The 8,387-nt window shown below is 38.6% G+C and overlaps 2 long non-coding RNA genes across 3 annotated transcripts in view; one reads left to right on the top strand and one right to left on the bottom strand.

Moving 5' to 3' along the window:
* LOC310702848 overlaps positions 1 to 2,492 on the bottom strand; it is a 33,333-nt gene extending 30,841 nt beyond the window's left edge. Inside the window, exons 1-3 of one of the 2 annotated variants that reach the window (XR_014523695.1) lie at positions 2,301 to 2,492; positions 1,221 to 1,331; positions 53 to 260 (exon numbers count right to left, since the gene is read on the bottom strand). This is a non-coding gene — a long non-coding RNA (uncharacterized lncRNA). Of the gene's footprint in view, positions 1 to 52; positions 261 to 1,220; positions 1,332 to 2,300 lie in introns of those variants that run through there. The other variant, XR_014523694.1, reaches the window with a different exon arrangement.
* A 3,039-nt stretch (positions 2,493 to 5,531) lies between these two features.
* LOC310702468 lies at positions 5,532 to 8,006 on the top strand. Its single transcript, XR_014523512.1, has 3 exons — positions 5,532 to 5,705; positions 6,689 to 6,799; positions 7,801 to 8,006. It is a non-coding gene; the product is annotated as an uncharacterized lncRNA (long non-coding RNA).
* The last annotated feature ends 381 nt before the right edge of the window (positions 8,007 to 8,387 follow it).

Genomic DNA, 8,387 nt, shown 5'->3' with positions numbered 1-8,387 from the left:
ACAGCATACAGCATATTTGAAAGAAAGGAAAACACAAGAAGGGTTGACAAGCTGAGGGGAAACAGAATAAATGTTTATTATTTTAGGAAGGCAGAATCTTGAGGTGACTCTCGGCCTGTTTTAAAAGTTTGCATTGCAGAAATCAGAATCATCGCAGCATTTGACTTCCAGACGGATACCATCTTGATTAGGAGAAGGCATATCACAGTTCACCAAATGCTTCAATGCACAATCGAGTATTTTATCTCTAAACTCCCCATCTGAGACAACGTGTGAGGAGAAAGAAAGAGGAAAAGAGAAAAGAGTGAAGATATGTATCATTCTCATCCTCAGTTGCCACAATGATTAACTGGAATTCACATAAAATATCCAAAGTGCCATCCATTAAAAAACCTGGTAATAATGATGGCTGAAAGAATAAAGAAACACAAGGGCTGAATCTAGACATATATATATATATATATATAAACATTTTAGGAAAACGTGTTGTAAACTTTATAATGGGAAATCACGTTGGAGAAAGATGGGACTCCACAGTGCCATCCAGTGTCACAGTGTTATAATGCATATAAAATGCTTTTTCTTTACTAATGCAGGTGAGTCCAAGGTTCATTACTCTGGGGAAACAAAGCTATTCTGAATACAGGTACACATGTCTCTCTCCACTTTTTCTAGAGCCCCTAAATCTGCTCAAGAATGTAGAGAGAAACACGCAAACAAGTTTAGGAAGCATATATGGGAAGGAGTGGAGTGGAGTATTGTGTGGTACCCACATGCGTACTGCGGGATATTGCAGTGAAACATAAGTATGCATGGAGGGTTTGAGACCAGAGAGCTGTGTTTTATAGAATTGGGTCATACACCCTCTTTTCTGGTGATGTAGGTATCTTATTTGTCCTTCTTTTCATTATTTCAATGTGCTGGGGGTGGGTGACAATAAATTTTCTGCTCGGGGTACCACCTGACCTTGATACGCCACTGGGTGATGGGGGAAATAAGACCTTCTCTTCCTTTCTACACTAACACTCTCTTCAACTATGCAACAGTCAGGAAGGAAATGTCTGAGCTTGTTGCATACAAGCTCAGACTGCATGCTTGAAGCTATGCTTCTGACAAAGGCATTTCCATGAATTATTCCCCATTGCTGTATCACTAAGCTGAAAGAAATGGAAAATAAGTAGAAGGGGAATGTGGACCATGGAGCCCAAACAAGGCACAACCTTTGAAGCTGTTTCTTACCTTCGAGGTTCCTCTATCATCAACTTCACATGTTTCGTGGTTGCATGGTACTCCTGGTATCATAATTAGGCATTTTGTACAGAGGCGAGCATCTGCTTGAAAAGACAAAAGTAAAATGTTGTGAATAATGGAGGGTTGCTTTGATTGATGGATTATATTTCTATGCCGCTTTTCATTGAAAGGAACCCCAAAGTGTCTTAGAAACAATGAATGACATTAGGGTAATAGAGCATCAGAAATACAGCAGAAATCATATAGAATAATTAACGAGATTTTTAAAAACTAATAGCCAAATGGCTACGGAGTTTCCCTAAGCATCTGTAAAATATTAAATGGAGACATGGAGAAAGAGAAAGCCCCCAGACCACTTCTGTGTTACGATATGAGAGCATGCTTATAAAGCTGGGTGGATTTTTCATGGCTTGTTCTTTAAAGAATTGACCCCAAATGGGATTAAAAGGAGTTGGCAGAGGATGGGAAAACATTGAGCCATCAACCCTTAGCTCTGAGATGAACCTATAGTTTGCCCTGATCTTGTTTTTTTTAAAAAAAGAATAGTTTTTACTAAAGATTTCTTGTGCTACAGAAGGCTTGCCCATATCGTGAGTTTTATTTTCTGTTTGCAAAGTATCTCTACCCGGTAAAGGAGTGAGTTTCCCTGCTTGAATATTAGGGAGAGTTGCTTAAATACATAAAATGTTGAACAGGCTGCAGTAAAGAAAGAGATGTGAAGCAGGGCCGCTCCATCATTGATTGCAGGGGGTTGGACTAGATGACCCTTGGGTCCCTTCCAACTCTAAGATTCTCTGATTCTCTGATCAACTTCACTGCAACAACAGCTGCCCTTGGCTCACCCTCTCCCTCAATTGCCACCTAGCAACAGTCTTCCCATTAAGGTGCAACAGAGGGAGAGAACAGAAGAAGGGCCATTTCATTGGCTAAGTTCAGATTCTATGGACAGAGCATAAATTTGGTTTGGTCCATACTTCTGCCTGCCAACCTGCACTTAAGCTGCCTCCCTTGGCTGACAGTGCTTTTCCCAGCTCTCAAAAAGAACATACCTCCAGGTGTGAGGAACAGGAAAACACAGATTGCAAGAAGTACTTGACTTGGGATGGACATCTTGGTATCAAAAGGTGTGTTCTCCAGCAGAGCCCCAAATCACAGAGGAATAGATGTGGACCTTCACTAGATTCCACCAGGGTGGAGAAGCTTCTTCCTTTGATACTTTTAACAACAGCCTAGAAATCATGGTGTCCTCGGAAAGGAACTATAAAGATAAATGGGTGGGCCATAACATCATGAACTGGCCACTCATCATGGAACAAAAATCCCAATTTAAGTGAGACCTTGAAGTGTGGGTGGAACAGATTCTTTGATGTCAGGGCTTCAGTGGCCTCTGCAAGTCTCCACTGGCACACCTGCCAGTTTTAGGACCAAATAAATGCAGGGCAGAATCAAAAATATCATCAATGCTTGCCCAACAATAAATGGACAATGGTTTTAATGTTTAATTCAACTTTTAGGTGTTGAGTGGTCTCTTTAAATTTGAAGGTTCATTATTGTTCCACAAGATGTGTATGTCTTTTCTTTTCTTTTTTTGAATTCTTTTTATTAGTTTCTATTAACCAAACAAAAACAAAGACAAAACGACAAGAAACAAGGCAAACAATAATTAACAACATAAGAATAATTGACTTCCCTCCAACTCGGTTTTGGACTATGTAACATAAGGTTTTCTTTCTGCAGTTTCGTTTTATAGCATCTGCACGTCACAGGATTTATACTGAACCTACTGTGATTTTTAAGTTTCTTACATCTGCTTCAATATATGTTATAAATTTATTCCAATCATTAATAAACTTTGTACCTTTTTGGTTTCTGATTTTTTGTGTCATTTTTGCCAGTTCTACGTATTCAAATAATTTAGTTTGCCAATCTTTAACAGTTGGGATATTTGGTGTCTTCCAATTTTGTGCTATCAATATTCTGGCGGCTACTGTTGCATATTGAAATAATATCTGATCTTCTTTCTTAATTTCGTCTCCAATTATCCCCAAAAGGAAGGCTTTGGGGTTTTTGACAAAGGTGTATTTAAATATATTTTTTTATTCATTATAAATAAGTTCCCAAAACTTTTTGATTTCTTCACAAGTCCACCACATATGGTAGAAATTGCCTTCCTTGATTTTGCATTTCCAACATGCCTCATCTGCAGTCTTTTACATTTTTTTTCCAATTTTACAGGTGTGATGTACCATCGGTACATCATTTTTTCCATATTTTCTCTAAGTGCAACACAAGCTGTGAATTTCATTCCTTTATTCCAAAGCCTCGCCCAACTGTCATATTCTAAATTATATCCAAAGTCTATCACCCATTTTACCATAACTTCTTTTATCTCTTCATCTTTGGTATCCCATTCTAGCAACTGGATATACATTTTGGATAAAAGTTTGGATTTACCTTCTAATATTTCTACCTGATATATGGATTTTTTTTCATTCATCCCTATCTTTTTATCTTCAATCCACAGAGCATTAATTTGATGAAATTGCAGCCAGCCTGTTAATTTATTTCTTAACTCTTCATATGTTCTAATTTTCCATCCTTTTTCAGAAGATCTTCATAGGTCCATCTTTCACCTTCTATATTTATTTATTTTTTATTGTTAAAATATCAATTAGTGATAACCACCAGGGGGTGTTTCTTTGAAGCAATTTTTTATTTTTCTCCCATACCTCGAGCAGTGGTCCTCTAATGATGTGGTTAGAGAATCCTTTATGCACCTTTTCCTTGTTGTGCCACAGATATGCTTGCTATCCAAATCTGATGTTAAAGCCTTCTAAACCCAGCAAATCAGTGTTCTTTAAAACAATCCACTCTTTGATCCAACAAAGACATAAATCTTTGTTCTTTAAAACAATCCACTCTTTGATACAACAAAGACATGAGGCTTCATAATATAGTCTCAGTACTCTGGTGGTTGGGTTGGTGGATGGGTCATGTTTACTGATATATTAAGTCTAAAAGGAGTTTTTGTTTTTGTTATTAAAACCTAGCTAAAGTTATTTTGTGTTCCTTGTAATGTGTGGTCTCCCCAGCATGCTCTCTGCAGCGCAACTAGTCTGCAAATAGCCAACATTAGGACCAAATAAATGCAGGGCAAAATCAGAAATGTCATCAATGCTTGCCCAACAATAAATGGACAATGGTTTTAATGTTTCTAATTTGATATAATAAATCTGTAGAAATGACAATATAAACACCGCAAAGCCATACTTACCTCACAACCTTATGCATGCCCATTCAAAAATAACTTCTTTAGCCTCACTAATATAGAAAAGATGGGAGTGACAATCTTACAGCAGATTTTGATAGCCAAGATGTGTAAATAAGCAGCAGAGTCCTGACGTTCCTGAAAGACTAAATGCATTTCCCCACTCCCAAAGAAGAAGAAAGTGTTATAGGATTTCCTTTCAACGTCTTTTGTTTTATTTTGTATTGAAGAGACTTCGTCCACTCAGTCAGTAAACCTACACCCACTTACAAAGGAGTAAGCTCCACTGGACTCAGCAGAAGATAGGTAGCCGTGTTGGTCTGCCATAGTCAAAATAAAAAATTCCTTCCAGTAGCACCTTAAAGACCAACTAAGTTAGTTCTTGGTATGAGCTTTCGTGTGCATGCACACTTCGCGTGTATCTGAAGAAGTGTGCATGCACACGAAAGCTCATACCAAGAACTAACTTAGTTGGTCTTTAAGGTGCTACTGGAAGGAATTTTTTATTTGGACTCAGCAGAGTTCACTTCTGAGTAGACCCATACAGGATACCTTTTTCAGGTTTCATTCAAGGAACAAGAGATGAGTCGTATAATGTTCATGGTAATGTCCAGAATATCTAGTAATACTTTATTTAGAATTTCAAATTTTGGTTTTGAGTGCAAAATTAAGAATGTAAGAAGAGCTTGCTGGAACTGGCAAATAATTTGGATGGCTTTCAGTGACGTTTGGACATATTAATGGAAGTTAAGGCTATCCGTGCCTAGTAGCCATGATAGTTATGCTTTGCCCCGAGGGTTGGAGACAGTATTACTGGCAGGTGTGCCAGTGGAGACTTGCAGAGGCCACTGAAGCCCTGACATCAAAGAATCTGTTCCACCCACACTTCAAGGTCTCACTTAAATTGGGATTTTTGTTCCATGATGAGTGGCCAGTTCATGATGTTACGACCCACCCATTTATCTTTATACTTCCTTTCCAAGAACATCATGATCTCTAAGGTGTCATTAAAAGGATCAAAGGAAGAAGCTTCTCCAACCTGGAGGAATCCAATAAAGGTCCACATCTATTCCTCTGTGATTTGGGGCTCTGCTGGAGAACATACAGTGTCCTTTTGATACCAAGATGTCCATCCCAAGTCAAGTACTTCTTGCAATCTGTGTTTTCCTGTTCCTCACACCTGGAGGTATGTTCTTTTTGCAAGAGTTGGGAAAAGCACTGTCAGCCAAGGGAGGCAGGTTAAGAAAAGGAAAATGCAACTTAGGTAGTTTCATACTGAAGTATGAACCAAACCAAATTTATGCTCTGTCCACAGAATCTGAACTTAGCCAATGAAATGGCCCTTCTTCTGTTCTCTCCCGCTGTTGCACCTTAATGGAAAGACTGTTGCTAGGTGGCAATTGAGGGAGAGGGTGAGCCAAGGGCAGCTGTTGTTGCAGTGAAGTTGATCAGAGAATCAGAGAATCTTAAAGTTGGAAGGGACCCAAGGGTCATCTAGTCCAACCCCCTGCAATCAATGATGGAGTGGCCCTGCTTCACTTCTCTTTCTTTACTGCAGCCTGTTAGAATCTGTTCAACATTTTATGTATTTAAGCAACTCTCCCTAATATTCAAGCAGGGAAACTGACTCCTTTACTGGGTAGAGATACTTTGCAAACAGAAAATAAAACTCCTGATATGGGCAAGCCTTCTGTAGCACAAGAAATCTTTAATAAAAACTATTTATTTAAAAAAAGATCAGGGCAAACTATGGGTTCATCTCAAAGCTAGGGGTGGATGGCGCAGTATTTTCCCATCCTGTGCCAACTCCTTTTAATCCCATTTGGGGTCAATTCTTTAAAGAACAAGCCATGAAAAATCCACCCAGCTTTATAGGCATGAAGTCCTTCAGAAGTGGTCTGGGGGCTGCCTCTTTCTCCATTTCTCCATTTCACATTTTACAGATGCTTAGGGAAACTCCGTAGCAATTTGGCTATTACTTTTTAAAAATCTTGTTAATTATTCTATATGATTTCTGCTGTATTTCTGATGCTCTATGATGCTATTGTCATTCATTGTTTCTAAGACACTTTGGGGTTCCTTTGAATGAAAAGCAGCATAGAAATATAATCCATCGATCAAAGCAACCCTCCATTATTCACAACATTTTTGTATTCTCTTTTGAAGCAGATGCTCGCCTCTGTATAAAATGCATCAGTGTGATGCCAGGAGTCCCATGCAAACACAAAACATGTGAAGTTGATGATGAAGGAATCTGTGTTGGCATCATCAGCTATCTAAGTAAGAAACAGCTGCAAAGGTTGTGCCTTGTTTGGGCTCCATGGTCCACATTCCCCTTCTGCTTATTTTCCATTTCTTTCAGCTTAGTGATACAACAAAGTGGAATAATTCATGGAAATGCCTTTGTCAGAAGCATAGCTTCAAGCATGCAGTCTGAGCTTGTATGCAACAAGCTCAGACATTTCTTTCCAGGTTGTTACATAGTTGAAGAGAGTGTGAGTGTAGAAAGGAAGAGAAGGTCTTATTTCCTCCATCACCCAGTGGCGTAGCAAAGTCAGGTGATACCCGGTGCAGAAAATTTATTGTCACCCTCCCCAGCACATTGAAATAATGAAAAGAAGGTCAAATAAGATACTTACATCACCAGAGAAGAGGGTGTGCGACCTAATTCTATAAAACACAGCTCTCTGGTCTCAAAGCCTCCATGCATACTTATGTTTCACTGCAATATCCCACTGTATGCATGTGGGTACCAAGGTCAGCTCACAAAATAAGCATCCCCCCCTCTGTCCCATATGTGCCTCCTAAACTTGTTTGTGGGTTTCTCTCTACCTTCTAGAGCAGATTTAGGGGCTGTAGAAGAAGGTGGAGAGAGACATGTATTCAGAATAGCTTTGTTTCCCCAGAGTAATAAACCTTGGACTCACCTGCATTAGTAAAGAAAAAGCGTTTTATATGCGTTATAACACCATGACACTGGATGGCACCGTGGAGTCCCATCTTTCTCCAACGTGATTTCCCATTATAAAGTTTACAACACATTTTCCTAAAATGTGTGTGTGTGTGTGTGTGTGTGTGTGTGTGTGTGTGTATAATGTCTCGATTCAGCCCTTTTGTTTCTTAATTTCTCAGCCATCAGTATTACCAGGCTTTTTAATGGAGAGCACCTTGGATATTTTAAGTGAATTCCAGTTAATCATTGTGAGGACTGAGAGTGAGGATGATACATATCTTCACTCTTTTCTCTTTTCCTCTTTCTTCCTCTTCACACCTTGTCTCAGATGAGAAGTTTATAGATAAAATACTTCGTTGTGCAAAGAAGAATAAAGTGCGGTGTGAAAATTCTTTACAGCGAGACAACATGCTTCAGGAACTCAGGTGCTGTGATGATACTGATTTCTGCAATGCAAGCTTTTAAAACAGGCTGAGAGCCACCTCAAGATTCTGCCTTCCTGCAAAGAATAAACGTTTATTCTGTTCCTCCTCAGCTTGTCAACCTTTCTTGTTTTTTCCTTTCTTTCAAATATACTATATGCACTGATGTCCAAGATGGGGGGGTGGGTATTATTTTGGCTGCAGTATCTGATAGAACCCCAAACAGATCAGAGCCCACCAAACTTGAAGCATGGGAAGTCCCAACAAAATATTTATAATTTAGGCTGAATATTTGGACTATTTGATATGTATTTGTTTATTTTTGAACATTCTATGTAATTTGATTGGATTGTTAAAAGGTGAAACTTAAGAAAAATGATTTATTTATTTTTTTAATCATATTTATTAAAATTTCCAATAGTAACAGAATAAGAAAAATAGAAAAGATAAAGAAAAGAAAGAAAAAGAAAGACAAATTTAAACCCTTGTTTTC

The sequence above is a fragment of the Podarcis liolepis genome, assembly GCF_965112155.1.
Source record: "Podarcis liolepis genome assembly, chromosome: 3".
Classification (NCBI taxonomy): domain Eukaryota; kingdom Metazoa; phylum Chordata; class Lepidosauria; order Squamata; family Lacertidae; genus Podarcis; species Podarcis liolepis.
Note: the sequence above shows the minus strand (reverse complement) of the source record. Positions and strands in the feature narration are given on the sequence as shown.